The sequence below is a fragment of the Bradysia coprophila genome (assembly GCF_014529535.1).
Source record: "Bradysia coprophila strain Holo2 chromosome X unlocalized genomic scaffold, BU_Bcop_v1 contig_117, whole genome shotgun sequence".
Classification (NCBI taxonomy): Eukaryota; Metazoa; Arthropoda; class Insecta; order Diptera; family Sciaridae; genus Bradysia; species Bradysia coprophila.
The window spans coordinates 666315-684734 of NW_023503292.1; the positions used below are offsets into that span (position 1 = coordinate 666315).

Consider the following 18420-nt stretch of genomic DNA (forward strand, 5'->3'; position numbering starts at 1 on the left):
CTATTAGATTTTCTACGAATTTCCTATTATAGAGATTTTTAACCCCGTACCAAGTACTGTGGGCTTTTCAGATTAATATGCCGTTTGTAACATGTTGCATTGGTAGCAGACGGTTTGGTTATGTTCATAGATAACGAATCCGCAATAACAAAAATTTCAAAGAATTTCAATTGTCAAAAACCAGACTCGATCATTTTATTTTGCTTTTACCTTAATTCCTTTCTGAGATTTTTCTGAGTTAAAGTTGAGGATTTTTTCTCGGATTTTTTGGTGAGGATTTTGAGGCATTTTTCAGACATTTATTAATTTTTAGTTTTATTTCCTTCCTGAGATTTTTCTGAGTTAAAATTTAGTTTTTTTTTTCGTTTAATTCGTTTATTTGAAGAAAAATAGAACAAATTGAATGTCCATATATTCTGTTTTTCTTCAAATAAACGAATTAAATTAATCACTATCGACAATCCGTATCTGTATCTGAATTATTTTCTTGTTCAACTACATTGACAGTATTAAATATTTTGAGTATTTTCTTCTACAATATTATCAAGTAATACATCCGTACACATTTTCTGACATACAAAATCAGATATGTTTGGCGAGTTGGTGTAGCTTCTTTCCGTTGTTTCGTGTTTCGTTTCTCGTCGTTGTGTGCTTCATTTTTCCTGCGTTTCTTCGTGTTTGCCTCGGCGCCGCCACGGGCTACTTTTCTTTTCTTTTCGTCCTCTGCACGACGCAGGTTGTTCATTTTTTTGTTATAGCGATTCAATTCGCGCTCGGTGATTGGATAAGCTGCGTGTTCGGTGATGTACTCTGAAACGTAAGTAAAATTTACGGTGTCTTACCAATCATGTACCCCAATCGTTGTCTGTCTAAGTGTTTTGCAGTTTTGTTGAATATCATTACTGCCATATCTCCGATTAGCATTCCCAAAACTAATTTCGGTTTAACGTAGCTATCCAGTAGAGTTTTCTGTTTGTGAGTAAGCGATATTTCATTGAACGGATTTTCTGTCAATGGTGGTTTTCCAACAGCTGTGGTGGATTGCTGTGATGCGACTGAAGACGTTTCCGTGTTACACGTACACATTTAGGTCGGTACTTTTGTCTTCAAACAAATCCACTAGGTATTTAGTTGTAGGTGCTGCTCCTGGCGATATTTAATTTATTAATTTCAGTAGATGCTCCAATGCTGTCCACGTTAAATTGTGTCTCAAAAAATGACAGAATGTTCAGTACGGTGACATTAGGTGTTGTCTCACCAATACAGCCATCATCTACTTCTATGAGGAAACTTGCACCGTCATCCGATTCAATTTCATCCAATTCATATTCATCTGATTCAGATTCATCTGATTCATATTCGTCCGATTCATCAGACTCTTCATTCAGCTCCTCGTCGCCAGCTACTTCGTAGTTTTCTTCAGCTCTTTCTCTAGAAGCTCATTGCGATTAAAAATTAAATCTGTTTTGTGTGTTTCGGTAAATGTTTCACTAATGATTCGTATGGAAATTGCATGATCAATTTTATAATAAAACGTGAACTTGCAACATTTGAAGTAACAGAACCGTAAAAAATGCTTTGCATACTTCACAAAAATCTAACAAATATTTCAGAAATGTCTCATAGAAGTCTCAGCGAAGTCTGATAAAAGTCTAACAAAAATCTCGAAACAGTCTAACATAAAACTCAGAGTAACATTCAAAATAAGAATCATAAGCCCACAAGCAGTCATAGTAGCATACGATAAGGGGTCATTCATAAAGTGCGCACGCAGTGCGCGGTCATTTTTTGACCCCCTCCCCCCCGTTTCGCACGCGATTTTCCATATAAAAAGTTCCAACTTCAGACCCCCCTCCCCCCTTAAGTGCGTGCGCACTATTTGAATGGCCCCTAAGCAGTTGGCAGTCCAATTCCAGGTTATGCATCATTCGTTTATTTGAACTCTTCTTAGAAACGAGCTAAAATAACCGTTTATTTGAACTCTACATTGAAACGAGCTAAAATAACCGTTTTCACAAATAAAGTTGTCAAACTGAAAGTGTAAAATTTCTCTAAGATGTCCTGTTTTACAAGAGGGTTAAAAACGAATAATTTAGTACTTTCGCTCATGTGCTATTGTCTCTTAATCTATTCCTTCAATAAGTATGAAAAGTTTTAAAAACGGTTCTGTTTAATGAATTGAATTTGTTGTTTTGGTTTTTCTTCCCGCAGTCTATCTGTTCTAAAACACTGTTGCAAACTGTTCTATTGAAACACTCTGTATGAAAATCATAACAAACCGTTGTATCACACTTGGTGCCGCCATCTACTTCTCAAAAGAGGTACTAAAAATTGTAAGTGGAGATTTTGATGCATACATCAATTCATGACCTTGTTGAATGTTTCGAATATTTCTTTAATGACTTACATTTCGAATGTATAATGTATGAAATTCACTTAAACAAACCCGCATAAATGGCATGACCATTAAAAAGAATCGAAGAGCATCACTGGAATGCTTTGCACTTAGATTATTAGTCCAAATCTCACTTAACCATTTGGCAGAATCGAAGTGCGAATACTTGTTTTCATGATGTGTTTAACAAAAAACGTTATCAAACACTTGAACCGTGCTGTAAAATATTTGGTTCATTTCCACGATAAAAACGGGCCATTGTGGACGAATGTTTGGTTCATAAGCAATTGTACGCACATCATTCTTGCGCATCATTAAATATATGTACTGTATGGCCACATTCATAGTCGCACATAATTTTTGGGAGAAAATCGAATTTGAGTACGCTAAAGGTTTTCTCTTCAAAAGACCTTGCTCTTTTCAACAGTTAGAAAATGAAAATCAACACGAAAGGTTTAGTTCGTACCACTTGAATAGGAAAAAAAAGTAAAATAAAAAAAAAATATTTGTGGCGTTAATTTTTGTTTTTACGGCAAGGTGAAAATTTATGATTTTGTTCCTCTATAATGATATACTTTAGAGCAAATGGTTATATGGTGAATATGCTGTGATAATATCTTTGTTATATTTTCGATTTTATTTTATTTTTTTCATATTATTTTTCCAAGTAAAAGATTCAAAGTTTCCGTTAGATGGAAAAAATAATTTGAAAAAGAAGAAGAAAAAAAAAAAGAAAAATTATCAGACGAATGGTTTTGTTGAAGAAAGGGAAAGAATAAAAAATCAGATAAAAACTTATAGAGTGCTCTGCTAAAAAAAATTGTTCGGTGAATTTACAATGAAGTGATGATAAATCGCACAAAATAAAAAAAAAGAGTTAGAGTGGAATTTTAAATACGGATCAACAGGATTAACGTGAATACAATTTACGGAATCACGGATTTATTTAAACAGAATCTATATTCGAAAAAAAATCGGATTTATTGCCAGGTTAGCATTACAAATTATTCACGTTTTGTAGTATGTGTACTGAAATATTGGCGAAATAACAAACACAAGAAACTTGTCAAATTAATTTGAAAGACCGTAATTCATTCATTGAACCAAAATTATTCAAACAGCCGTATGTTTTTATACACTATTTAACTGTCGTATTTCAATTTAATTGATATATTCAATTTATTTCTCTTTCATCTACTTTTTTCATCTTCATCTTCCATACTCTTAGCACTCGTAAGGTTCTATAAAGTAGCCATTGCTAAAAAGGAAAAGTAACTGATCTTTTGTATCAATTTAAGTAATTTTAGTAATCTTATATTCGAATTCATCTCATGAATTATGGTGAATACAATTTCGGATTGTTCTTTTCGTTCTTGCTATTGTATAGTGTGGTATATTATGTGTTTAAAATATGTGAATTTTTTTGTCGTCTATTTTGGTTTCAATTTACAATAACTTACAATACTTTAACGGACGTGATACATTATACATTTTGTAAATTGATTTTTTTCTTATCGTTTCTTAACGTTTAAACGGAATATAGATTTTATGCGAAGAAAATTTCTTTTTGAAAAAATTTGGAGAATTGAAAATTTCTTCGAATTTTATTTTCTACTGCTTTGCCCACGGCAAAAATTCCGTTTTACTGATTTTTCTTTTTTCAAATGTCTCATAGAGAAACCAAGACGATTTTTTTAATTTATTTTGCCAAAAACCATATGCTCTTTAGACCGACAGATGTTGTTAACTGGGACATTGTATATGATTTTGTGGATTGTCAATTTTTACCACATATATCGCACATTTTTAGAGGCTTTAGAGACCATGGCTGTCCACACCTTTGTCACACAAAATATGACGAAAGTGACATGGTGATTTTATCTTTTTGATTTTCAAGGTTTCGGTTTTTTTTTAAATCGAAAGCGAAATATCCTCGAAAGCTCAAAAAAATAAGATGTACACAGATAGAACTATGGATGGAAGTATGAATAGAAGTACCTAGATTCAAATCTTTGAGAAATTAACAGATCATCTGGATTAACCTTTCGAACTGGTGAAATTGGAATGTTTGAATGTCACGTTAAAAAAAGGTTCATGTTGCCTGACAAGATTTAAACCCAAGACCCCACAGCACACCAAATTGGAATCTTCAAACTAAGCCATTTCGTTCTTTATCACATCGGAGTTTATTTCGAACCGTTGTTACAGAGGAAAAACAATCCAATTGGATTAATCAACATTTTTTAATCCCTAACAAATCGAAAGTCATCCCACACGGACATGTATAAGGCAATAGAGATGAGTGGGCATAGCAAATTTTTGTGCCCACAGGCCCACTATGGCTGGCCCAGCCCATAAACTTTGTCAGCAAAAAATCGCTGATTTATTAAGTGCGTCTTGTATATCATGGGTAATATGTTTGTATATAAAGACGATCTGCTAGTGATTTCCATGTCAATGATGACCGTTTCAGACATAAAATTATTCCGCCATGTGAAAAGTTATGGTCATCTGTCACTTCCACCACCAGAAGTTCTTGAAATTACACTATTTATTGGAAAATCTTTCTTTCGAATTGATGGGATGACGATACAAAATCCAAGTTTGGGCACCCAAGTTTTATAAAAATGCCCATGCCCTTGCCCATGCCCACGATCTCTGAAGCCCATTACGCCCATGCCCGTGGGTATGTGGCATGGGTTGCGGGCAGCCCACTCATCTCTAAGGCAAGTTAGTGTAGAGGCCCATTGTGTTATCTGTATGGCGAACCAATTGTTGTGTCGTTATACGAAATTTTACCTTACAAATAAAAACTTCTTCTATCAATGCACTTTCCCTATTAATTTCAATAAAATATCCTTTCAACAGATTAAGACTGTATGCTGCCTACATATCTACCCAACTATGTAATCAATGTTTGAAGTAAAATTTACTAACCAAAAACTGCTAACTAAATTATTATTCAATAAAAAGTCCAAAGAAAAGTCGAACGATACCGAAACCATAAACGTAACGATCAGCCGGAGGTATTCCGTACTCGAATGGAACTCTTTAAACCATTTTAACCATCATGAAAATTGGTTATGCATACAAAATTACAAATTCAATTATCAATCAAATGTAAAAGCAAATATTTGATCAATGAAATTTTGTATCATCGCAATTGGTTTTTTGTTTTGGTGATACATAGCTTTCATGGACTCAATAAATTTCCAAGTAATGGCAATAAACGTTAACATTAACGGTATCGAAGGTAAACTTGAAGCAGAGAAAATGATAGACATGACCGATGCCATATTTACTACTTCCAATTAAGTATTTATTTTAATATGAAAGTGTTTTCCATTAAAATCCTTCGAGTGTTCACCGTGAAATTATGATTGTAATAATGGTAAACTTTGTGTGTTGTGTGGGGCCCGAGTCAAAGAAGATTTTCGATTTTTTTATGGGCAAGCAAACACGTTCACAAATTATAATATCCATTGATCTAAACTCTATTTTTGTTTGGATTATCAAAATAATTACTTTTTCACAAAGTCATTGTAGAAAAACACAAGAACCGAAAAAACCTTCTGTGCGTTACACGTTTCGGTAATTCCAATTAAGCTTTATGGACAGGAAAACTAAAATTAGTCGAAATGGATTAAAATTCTTAATATTTTAACAAAGTAGCAGGAAAAAATAACGAAGAATAGATTACCGTTAATATCGTTATTAGTTAATGCGGTTAGGTTCCGATTACCATCAATAATATAGTCAAAAAATTATGGGTTACATGTACGTCAGGTCACAGTAACTGAGAGCAGTTCAGCGTTCGCCTCGGAATCCATTGCACTTTTCTCTTTACTGTCTCTCTTTTCTGTTGAAATTTTCTTATTTATTCAAAACGGATTTCACATCAATTTTGATTAAAACTGAGTAGAATGGAATCATTTCATATTCATCGTGACGATGGTCAGCTTTTCCATTCAAAAGTGTTACGAATTAATAGCGCATGTATTCGAGAAAACAATTTCTTGATTTTCTCGTGAATTTTCACGAATTTGATTTTGACGAATTTTAGTAGATTTTTGATTTTGCCAACTTACGAAAATTAAGAAATCATCAAAAAAAAGTTCTCATTGTTCCCATATTTTTGCCACTTTTTTCTCTCGTACTTTTTTGATTTATCGTGAATTTTCGCAATTTTCTCGAATAATATGTCCTGATTTGATCCACTCATATAAAAAACTTTTAACAAAAATTTCCACAAATTCAATTTCTACCAATTTTCTAGAGCGTTTTCCTTGATTTTTCTATTCACATTTTCTTCATAACCATGCTCTGCTCTGCAATGATTGATGTTTATGTGCATTGGCTTTATGACTGTTGCACTCGTAATCCGATATTTATGATTTTTCTCAATCAATCCCCAAGAAAAGTCTGACAAGGAAAAAGAAGACGTTTGACTGAAATAAGAAAAAGACATAATCGGGTTTATCTGTTTCATCAGTCATCAATGTTGATTGAGATTGGACAGAAAAATAAGTCCGGTAACCTTTACAATATCAATGAAGATTTTTCATTTAACTGAGATTACAGTTCATGATTTATTGGTTGTAATCAAACAACAACATTGAATATTTATAGTCTGGTCTGTATGTTGCTCACATTTTCTCTTTTAATTGAGAGATTACATTTTTGGGCAATCAGGTTGAGCTGATTTGTATTTATTTTTTGGATGTGATTCATAATTCATATTGTGTCAATGTACCATTTGTTGAACTTGGGATTGGGTTTTACTGTTGGACAAAATATTTTTTACGAATGGAATTTACAAAAAACTAGGCCAAGTCTTTGGTCGCAAGGAATTATTTTTTCATTATTTTGTTGAAATTTGTGGGAGCTTTAGACAATAAAAGTTCAGACCCAATGATTTCAGATCCATAGCAATATTCATATTTAACGGTCTAACGGTACTAATAATATACGAAGTAATACAATAATAGAGAACTCATTTTTACTATCGTAACATATTATAACCAAAGCCAATAGATCAGTGTCAAATAACTGTTCTTCTCTCAAAATAGTGTCAAATGAGTTGTCAATTTCACAAAGCTAACCTCAAACAATGACAGCTCCATATAAATTTTTGTAACATTTTGGTTAGCTTTGTGAAAATGACAGCTCATTTGACATCTCAAACGACATTGACAATCTTCTATACGAATTTTAAATAAATCGCATTCAGATACTCAAATTCCATTACCTTTGAGCAGATGGAGCAGATACTATTTCTGGTAAAACATTTTCCTAAATTTTCCAAATTTTTCACGTGAAAAAATAACGAAAAATTTCTGACAATTCAAGAAAATATGGAGAAACGTTTTCCCAAACAATAGTCTCCGTTTTTGAAAGTTATGGAAATTTTAGTTTCACTTTTTTCCCATAGAGAAGACTTCGACTTCAAGTCGACTGCACTTTTTGCATTGATTAATAAATCTTGATACGTGAGAATAGCGTTGAATTAGACTTTATCACCACACATCTAAGTGAGTTTTATAAAATAGAAAAAAAAATGTCCACAGACGATGTAATGGAATTGAGTAATATCACAACTTTAAACGGCGATTATCGTCGAAAGAACAGCTATTCCGTTTGTTCATAGAACGAATATTTTAATATCGTACACGATCATTTGAGATTAGGCATAAGCACTGAATAGGCAATTTCGTTTCTCTATTCGTTTCTACTAAATGTGATATTTCGCTGGTAAGTGAAATTAAGTCAGGGGCTGATACTTTCGCAAGTTAAAATGGTAATGATATCCGAGCCAAAGCAAAACATTATTTTTCGAGGGGAAACAAGAGTACAAATTGGTGGTACAGGATGATGGAATTTTGGAATTGTTGGGATTGAGTGGAAGTTTTCGGAAAAACAATTAGAATTTTTGGTATTAATGGAATTAAGTGGAATTTTTAGAATTCACGCCGTAAGTGCGCCTAAAATTTGAATTTTAAGTGAACGAGTCGATGAAAAAGTGAACCGAAAAATACATTTCAACGCTTCATTGTATGAAAATGACGCTGCTTTAGAAAGAATTTCGCACTTTCCATTTTGAATTTCGACCGTACTTACGGCGTGAATTTGTCGGGATTCACAGGAATGCCGTCATGATCTTAGTTGTGGGTTGTTGTGGATTTTATTTGAAATCCAGATTTAACAGACGAAGAACTAGATTTAAATTTTCTACCTTCTTTCTGGGCAATTGCTGATGAAAATGTTTATGAATTACTCATAAGCAAAAACGGATAGCAAATGTGACAAAAAATCACTTTTCATAAATTGAAATTTGAGTTTTTTGGTGCAAAATTTATGGGAAGTGATTTCCCCCGTTCACATTAAACACTCCATTCAACTCCATTTTGCACAACATTGATGTTTCCATTTTTCTTATCATCTGTATCGCCTCTGGAAACATCAACTCGACAACAGAACATTCCGCTTTTAAATTGTCAATTTCGGTTACGGTTAAAACAAAAACATAAATTTTCCCGGCGCAAAGCATTTTTATTCCAGATATGCGGTTCCTTCTAATGATGATACCGCGGAAATAAAATCATCCACTTTGTTGTTTGTTTATTTACAATGTCTCGTTCGTTAGTGTGGCAGCTTATTTTCATGTTTTTTTTTTGTTCTAAAATAAAACTTTTTTTATTCTATCCTACTGTACACTGTCATAATATCGTCCCAATTTTTTTTTTCTTTATTTATTAGAAACTAAAACGTTGTCTAGCGGTGGCTTAATTTGTTTTTCTTTTCTCTTTTTTGCAAAGGAAAAACTTCAATTGGCTTTCTTAAATGTTGGAGAAGTCGTCTTCTCCTCCAATAAACTAATACGAACACGTTTCTTTACTTCTTGCATTGTTTATTTTGGGTTATCTTATTTTTCTTCTGTCTATTGTTATTTTATTGGGTTTTGTTTATTCAATCATTTTCTAACCCTCAGCAAAATAAAAAAAAATCTTCAGTTTACTTTCACGTTGATTATTATATATACATCGCACACATATTATCTATGTATCGACTCTCTAACACATTTCCATTACCTCATCCAACATTTTATTTATTTTAGGAAATAGATTTCATTTAATTATAAACTTGAAAATTAAATTAAATTCAATTCCAATTTCGTTCAATGTGATGATAATTTCGTCTTTTCCGATACATATTCTTAACCATCACATATCAACACATACCTCTTCATCCATTGCGAAGTGTATTTATTCACACAAAATGGGTTTTCGACAAATTATTGTAGGTCTTAAAACGAAGGAATTGTTGTTCTAATGGAAATTATTTTGATTAGAACTTTTCGAAAAGCCAACACGTATAGTATATAAATGTACGTTCTCATCTGCACAAACAGTAGAGATGTATTTTACAACACCCACTAGAAACATAACTTTTGATTGTACATCATAACATGAAACTTGTACTTATTACCATAAATAATTTACGATGGAAGTATAAGACGCGTAACATTTACTGGTTTAAACTAGGCTTTCCGTGTGCACTTTTTTGTTCCCCATTCAGTTTCATCCTTTCCATTTTTATTAAGTAAACTTTGCATTACATTTACAACGTTCTCCGTACAGGCAAACCACCTGCCTTCATTATTTTTATTTTATTTTTTCGTATTTTTTTTTATACCGGCCCGCCTGGCAGAATTGTCTCTATGAAAAAAATTTATTTTAGCATAGCGATGCAAATTGTTTTTTTTTTAAATAATTTTTGGTTATTAAGTGTCATTTCTACATTTTCCCGAAGTTTCCTACATTGTTCTAAATTTTCCCACAAATATTTAAACATTCCAACTGTTGTGCTCCGGATACCAGATCATTCAATTGTGACTTTACAAGCTCTTTAGTATAGAGCAAAGCAAAGTGGATTGTTTCCAACCTATCGAGTTTATAATTAGTTCAAATTTTTGTTGTTAATTAGCATTAATTTGCTAAGAATTTTAAAAATGCTAAGATTTAACTAAAAGTATGAAAAAAGAGTATGATTGAATTGATCCAAGTATACAGTGTTCACTGAGAGGAAAGATCACATAAATTCAACTGGTTTATGTCAGTGAACTGAGCCAAAATGTAATAACTATTATATGGTAGGAGGCGTAATGAGATCGTTACACTTCTGTACATAACACTAACGAGCGCTAGCGAGTGTGTGTGTTATGTACAGAAGTGTAACGATCGAGTGTAGCCCTACTACCACATATATGATTTTATCGTTCCGGGGTGAGTATGTCATACATAAACGAAAACTGGAAATATACTGATACACACGTGCACACACACATTGTGCAAAAAAAAACGTGTCAACAAATCCACTTCATTCGAAGTCTCAGTAGCCGAATTGGTTAGAGCGCGTCACTTTTATGCGATGGTCTTGGGTTCGCTCCTCGTCAATTTTTTTTTTTTTTTTTTAAATCAAATGATCACGTAGACTTGCAGAATCCCTTCAACTCCCTTATGACTCAACAAAACGTGTTATTACGTTGTACATGTTGATCACATCGAGTTTTCAAAGGTTTGTATCTCGGCATATATTAATCCGATTGAAAAACTAATTACGTTACAGAAGTCCTGAGATCACGCACTACACACTGTCACAATCCGTTTAGTCGAAATTTAATTATTTTCATCGTAAACAAAATACAAGAGAAAGGGTTCACATAACAACTACACACACACACACTACGCCATGAGTCGTACACGTTATTTACTTTTCGAATTGAATCACATTAGCCGCGAGAATCCAACCAGCAATTTAGCAATTCGTACGTATTCGAAGACTCAGTGGTCGAATGGTTAGCACTGCTTGATTTCACGCAAAGTTTCCGAGTTCGGTTCTCGTTGGGGTTAGGATTTTCATTGAAATGGAGAGTAAAACAAAACTCCCTAGGGACGGGTGGCGGTCGACGATAGATTAATGTATCATATAAAGCTTATATACAGAACCGTTTAATGTATGACTTACTCACTCCGGAACGATAAAGATGTTTTCTCAAAATTTGAAAATTTACTGCAACGACTATGTCTTCTTATACTGTAAATATAGGGCAGAAATCTCATTTGAAAAATATTTCAGATTACGCAAATTTCGATCATCTAACTTGCCTTGGTGATTTGTCAAAAACTTAGAGTAATTATGCCTAGAGAGGAAATATGTACGACAAAATGTGGTCCCAACATCAGTTTGTATAAGATACACATTTCGTATAATTTTACACCAATACATGTATACGTTGACGTTTTTTCGCTTTTGATAGTTCAATTTGCCCTCTTAAATAAGAGGGCAGACACACATACCAATAAACATTTCGTATTTCATGTTGGGACCACATATTATACGTAATTTTGTTCGAAATTTCCTCTCTAGGTATAATTACTCTTAGGTCAAAAATGTATTTCAAAATATCAATGACCCAAAGACAAGTTATAATTAGCACTTGAGGTGCAAGCTGGCAACATCATTTATCGAAGATCACGATACGTCAAAAATATATCGAAAAATGAGAGACATGACAGCTCGTGATCTTTGCTCTTGCTCTTGTGAAAATTACGCCCTCTACAGTGCGTCTCAAGTGCCAATAACAGTCTATACAAATTTGAACTGAGCTTACTCTCAGTGCTTTTCAGTTAAATTTAGCTGGCTTTCTGAGCTCTCTGAGAACACTCTATGGGATAACAGCGTCAAACGTCCAACGAAATTCTCTCAATTTCACATTGCCTAAGAAACAAAAGAAATATTTTTAGTGGAAAATTAAATGAAACTTCAAAAAAGCAAATTCGCTGGGAAAATCTGTTTTTTATGACATTTGTCTTCTCATCAGATTTGTTACGATCGTACACTTTTATATCAAATTAAATTAAAATGCGCAACTTCCTGTTTTATTAGTTTGACGACGACAAACACGAATTTGATACATAATTCAAATGATGTTTTATGTTGAAAATTATTACCATCAATTTGGAGCGATGTCTTTGATGCGAAAATGTGAAAACTTGTGAAGTGGGAAGCGAGAAACTTACAAACTATAATATTGTTGCCATTGTTGCCGTAGTAAATGATAAAAGATGGGAATAATTTGTTTTCAATGTAATTTCTATTATACCTACCATAACATTGCACATGTTTTTGGTTGAATTTTTCTTTTTCCGTTTTATATATTCATTTAATGAGAAACTAATTTGAATTTTGTGTTTGTACGGAATAATTATCAATTAAAACGCATTTAATTTTATATATTGGCAACGATGTAATAAGCCGCAGCATCAACAGCTATTAAGAGTTTGAAAAATAAATACAAGAAACATTTAACAACTTGCTTCATGTTATTTTGATTTTTTCTTTTCTTTACCGAGAAAATGTAAACTCAGCCAAAGAAAAAATAAAGAACAAAAAACAATAAGCGGAAAATTCCAAGTTTAATGAAAATAATTTTACTAAATTCAACTATCAAATATGTCGGTGTTCGGAGTTCGGATCACCCGTTTTTGAATTCACTTTATAATAGCACTCTACCATTACACCCGTTTTTGCATTCACTCAATAAGACACCTACGTAGAGTTTGTTACCTTTGATGGTGGAAAAAAAAAATAGCGAAGCAATGTGTGTTTTTCCGTACGGCATTTTCCGTACCAATTGGTTAGTATATCTCTCGTTTTTTTTTTGGTTTCTGTTTCTTGTTCCATCGGGCGTCAAATGTTCTCCAAAAGACTTTCGCATACAGACACACAGATTCACGACTCTTACAGACTCGCACAGACAAGAAAGAACTCTAAATCAAATAAAGGAAATGTAATCCTAATCCGACCATAATTAAAAAAGGGAAGAAAGACCATAATTAAATGAAAAAAGAAAAAGTTTGGAATTTAACCAGAGGTAAACAAGGAAACGACATTTTCGATTTTCCATAATTGTTACCGTTTAGTGGTTTTGGGCGTATCATAATCTATATAGCATAATGTTTGGTGGTGTATTTGATTGATTCTCTATAGGAGCCCAGACGTATACTCGTAGAGACTTGAAACTTGGTCTACCGACGACTATTGAGAAAAAGGTTAGAAAGAATAGTCGAAAATTCTTGTCACTTTAATGCTTTAATTTCCTTTGCCTGTTTGCGTCGTGGACGTGGATGCATTCTGTATGGTGAGAAAGTTTTTGACTCTTGAAAATGTTTTTGAGGCGTAAGAATGCTTTTGACGCGTGAAAAAGCTCTTGAGATTTTCAAACATTTAAAACATTTTCTCATTATCCTGATCAAAGTCGGGATGCTTCACCCCAGTATCGATGAAATTGAATTGTTCTATTAAAATCAGCATGAAATGCCCGATCTGGTGATAACTCTGCTCATTTGCGACAGAGGTCGTTAACAGTTTCATTTTGCAGTAGGAAAATGTTGAAAAATATTTTATAAGAATATGTTTCTTTTCCACTCGCCTTCAATTATATTGTACTCAAATGAGGAAAAAAACACGAAAAGAATGATAATCGTGCAAACAAGTTTTTAAACGTTTTTAGTGTAAGTTCCGACAAACTGTAAACATATTTAAGAGTGAAAAATAAGATTCTTTACAATCATGTTTAGCGGAGAACATTAAATTTATTTTTAACATTTTTTGACTGACATATATCGGACAGATGCAAATACGCATAACAATTTTTCTTTTCCTTCACAAAATTAGGTATATGTAACAACAAATTAATGTTCGTCGACTGAATAATATTTACTTCCAATTACCTTACCCATAAAAAAAACCGACCATAAAATCAATTACATCAAAGATCGGAAGGAACGATAAGTATTTTGGAACTTTTTTTTTTATTTTTCTACGAAATTTCAATATTTTTCTCCTTTCATTACGTAATCAGAAAAAAAAATCATTTTCTAACTTGAAGTTATCTATTTGAGTAAGTATTAAAGCGGGGCAAATGTTAATTTTAATTTGCTTCTAGTGTTCGGCATTCTTGAATTATACAAAAAAGAAAACATTTTTAATATGTTGGATCGTCGATATTTTTAGCGATTAAAAATACATTCAAATAGATAAATACTTAATGAGAATGAATGAATGGGAAAAAATAAATAAAAATTCTTTCATACCTTCCTTGTACGAGTTATAATATCAGAATAGTTTATTGTGTCGGGAAAAACAGAACAAAAATGAAAATGTGTACTGTTGCAGTAGCTGTAGTTGGAATATACAGTGAGCACACCGTCAACGGGATTTTCGCCTAAATGACTGGATGACATTACCTGTACTAAACCCAAGACGCAACCTAATAACCGATTCAATCAGATGTCATTATTGTGGACAACAACCTGCTGAAGCGAATTATTTGTGTTACTATTGAGTTTTGAACCCACAACTGGCAATTCAATAATTAATGTGAAGTATCGACTTACACACTGCGCACGGGTGTACCACTTTACCATAAAAATTGTCGTAAAATGCCATCGATTTAGGCAATTGCCGAAGACAATTTAAAAGTTACTATAACAGAAAATCGTTGTTGCCGAAAACTATAACATTCAGAAAATTAAAAAACGATTCGATGTTTTTGAACGACATTTTCAGGGCTGGTACAAAAATCAAAAATTCTAAGCAGCGACAATAAAAATTGTTCTAAGTTACACCCCTGTGCACTGCGCTATTGAGTTGTTAAATGCCAATCCGATATAAAATCGCTAGAAAAACTCCAATCAGACACGGAAATCAAACCCGCATCATTTTGGTGGAAAACATTGAAATATTGAAAATCCGTGCAGACGATGTAAACGTACTGCTCTATCTTCACGATTGGATCAGAAAACACACGTATCACGTATGGAAACAGAGAAAACCATACCGGCTGTGAAACCGAAACGAAAAATGTAAAATTTCTTTTGGATCTCATTGTATTGGATTAATTCTGGTTACGATTCGAAATAATTTTTTTTTTACAAGAAAAAATGAGCTACTCTACGTCGTTTATATGCCCAGAACGTGTATGTAAAGGCTTTGTTGTACCTTGGACATTTCTTATAAAGATTATGATAACATTTTCGTATATCAACTGATAAACATGACAATTTCTCAAGACAAACGTTATACGGCACCTTGGTATCAAGCAAGAAAACAACTGAAAAAAAAAAGATTTTTTTATGAAATTTATACTGGAAAATGTGTCCAGGTTATTGTTATTATTGCTTCGGTTTGGAGAAAATATATCCATAATTTTACGGTAAATAACCATAAACGTCCTCCACAACTCCACAAAATTATTTGTAATTAATTTTTACAGCTTGATAGACTAATAAAAATTCAGAACTTATTTTACGCCCTGCATAGTGAGATTATTATTTGATAAAATAATGAATTGCCTTGCAGGTCATACAGGTTTCTATTTTATAATCTACGCAGGTCATAGTTTCAAACAACAAAATTCGATAATCGCTAACACAAGAAAAAGTGTAAAAATCCCATCCATATCTGATGCTATTGCATTAAAAGTTTTAATTTTCATTTTGCACTGTTCAATCGCTGTTGTTAAATATGCTTTTAGATAATCAAAATTATCTTACAAGATAGGTGTCGGAGAGGGTCAGGTTAGACACATTTTCGATAAGACTTCCGTGGCATTACGAATTCTGTCGAAATGTTATTTTTTGTCAATAAGTGGTCATATTTCATTTCATTTAACTGTAATATAATTGTGTTGATTAACGTCTAACAACGTGTGAATACACCATTTTCAAATCTTTTTATCGCCCTACCAGCCTAATATTTTGATCGTCACAATTTACGTTTTTATTTCAATTGTGAATTCACTGATTACAAAGTCGTATTTACGATTTATGGCTACGCATTCTGGTAATTGTGACGCATAGCGTTGTTATGTTTCGTTGCATTTGAAAGAATGTGAACTCAAAGTTCATTATCGACGTGGCGAAAAGACATCATTTTACAAAAAATTTCCACGTCGCAAGCCTCCTAAACTCCCTCCGGAAAAATTAAGAATTTTTTCGGAACTTTATCATGTTTTTCCGATTGATCAGAACTTTTTGGAATTATAATTCCAAAAAAACAGTTCCTGAATCTAAGGCCAAAACAACTTAAAGTTTTAAACTTTAATCCCGATATTCACCACAGGATATCATCACATCAAAATTGCTCGTTATCGGCCTAATAATACTGAGAAGACCAGACCGATAATCAATTCGCTGGAACACAATGGGAAGTTGCTTGTTGAAAAACCTCTACATAATAAATCTACCCTTCAATCTCTCCAAACCACAAAACCCTAGGAGGTAATTCATGTAAATTTATATTTATCTTAATTTAGAGTGACAAATGGAAAACCGTACAAAAAAGCTTTACCATCAAAGCTATTTTTCCCGTCAAGACTGTTGAACGAAAAAGAAACAAAAAACCAAATCTTTTCGAACACATTTCGTTCTCTCACTTCTCTCTCCGATACAATCATAATTTTGTGGAAAATTCGTCGTAATAAAATATCTGAATCACGTAATTTCTTGTTATTAAATTATTGAAAGTGATAACACAACAGGGGTGTAACTAACTTAGAACAATTTTGGTTGTCGCTGCTTAGTACATTTTTGATTTTTGTATCACCAAGCCCTGTTGAAATGTCGTTCAAAATAAATGATCGACTCGTTTTTTAATTTTCTGAATGGTTTATAGTTTTCGGCAACAACGATTTTCTGTTCTAGTAAACTGTCTTCGGCAATTGCCTAAAATCGATGGTATTTTACGACAATTTTTATGGTAAAGTAAAAAATATCATTTTCGAATTGTGGTCTCCAATCAAAATCATCAAACGAATTTTCCAAAAACCCATAAATTGAATTAGTGTTTGAACTGTTCGTTTTCTTTGAATCCGTTGCTGACGCTGCTACTGTTTGTTGTTGTGTTCTTCTTTTTCATCAAATTTTATCTATGCGATTTACACATTTTTATTTTCGGACAAATTGTTTTTAGGCAACAAAAGCGTAAATTATACTCTTAGCAAAATAAATGATTTATTTTGGCTATGCTTGTTATCGAAGTGTTGAGTTACTATCACAATAAAACATTGGCTTAACGCAATATCGGACTATTATTGGCTTGGCATAATTTATTTCGTTGACGGCTACCACGGTGATGTCTTACTGTAGGGTAATGTCACCTGTTACTAGCCTCTCGCCAGTTATGAGCAGGGTGATGTCAGTGTGTGTGGGTGTGTGAGAACGCGTTAAAATAGTGTTTTACAATTTTTCGACCATTTCAAACTTAACAAATCAAAATTAAAGTCAATAACCGAAGAAATTCTAAGTAACACGATTCATATAATCAATAACTAATTTAAAGAAAAAAATCCAAATTCAACTTATTGTTAGCAATTCTAAAATCTTTATGACCGACCGATATGCTGTGTATGTAAGCAACCTACCTTAAGTGGGTAGCACATTTATTGTTTGAATAAATATTCTTCTTCTAACTAAAATAATAGGGTCTCCTGACCGGTGCCGTTACCCTATTTAATGTTTTTTTTTTTAATAGAGAAAATCTGAACACTCAAATTATTAATATTAAACACAACATCACACCACACAGACAAAAAAAGGTTTCATCAATGCAATGAAAAACCGAGCGCGAATCATCGATCGCATATTATCATCACATTTATCTCACTTCCTTTCCACCACGTGCTGAAATGACTGTTTAAACATTTTTATTAACTTTTGGTTATTGTCTTTCGTTAGGTCGTTCATTAACCCACTACAAGTTTAGCTCTGGTCAAAAAACATTGAGAAGAATTATGTTTTTCGTTTCGGTATTTTTCTTTCTTTCTTTCTTTCTTCCACCACACACCGGTTTACATTGCATAAACAAACTAAAAATATTCCAAAATGTAATGCATAGTCGATAATGAGTCATGTGTTAAATGATCATATGATGATATCGGTGCAAATTAAGACACAATAAACATT

At 32.9% G+C, this 18420-nt stretch overlaps 1 protein-coding gene across 2 annotated transcripts in view; it reads left to right on the plus strand.

The window, feature by feature from the left end:
- Positions 1–2814: 2814 nt before the first annotated feature.
- LOC119067088 (5-hydroxytryptamine receptor 1-like) overlaps positions 2815–18420 on the plus strand; it is a 42577-nt gene continuing 26971 nt past the window's right edge. For both annotated transcript variants that reach the window (XR_005085862.1, XM_037169847.1), the window contains exon 1: positions 2815–3385. The gene's annotated coding sequence lies outside the window, so the exon portion shown is untranslated. The remainder of the gene's footprint in view (positions 3386–18420) is intronic.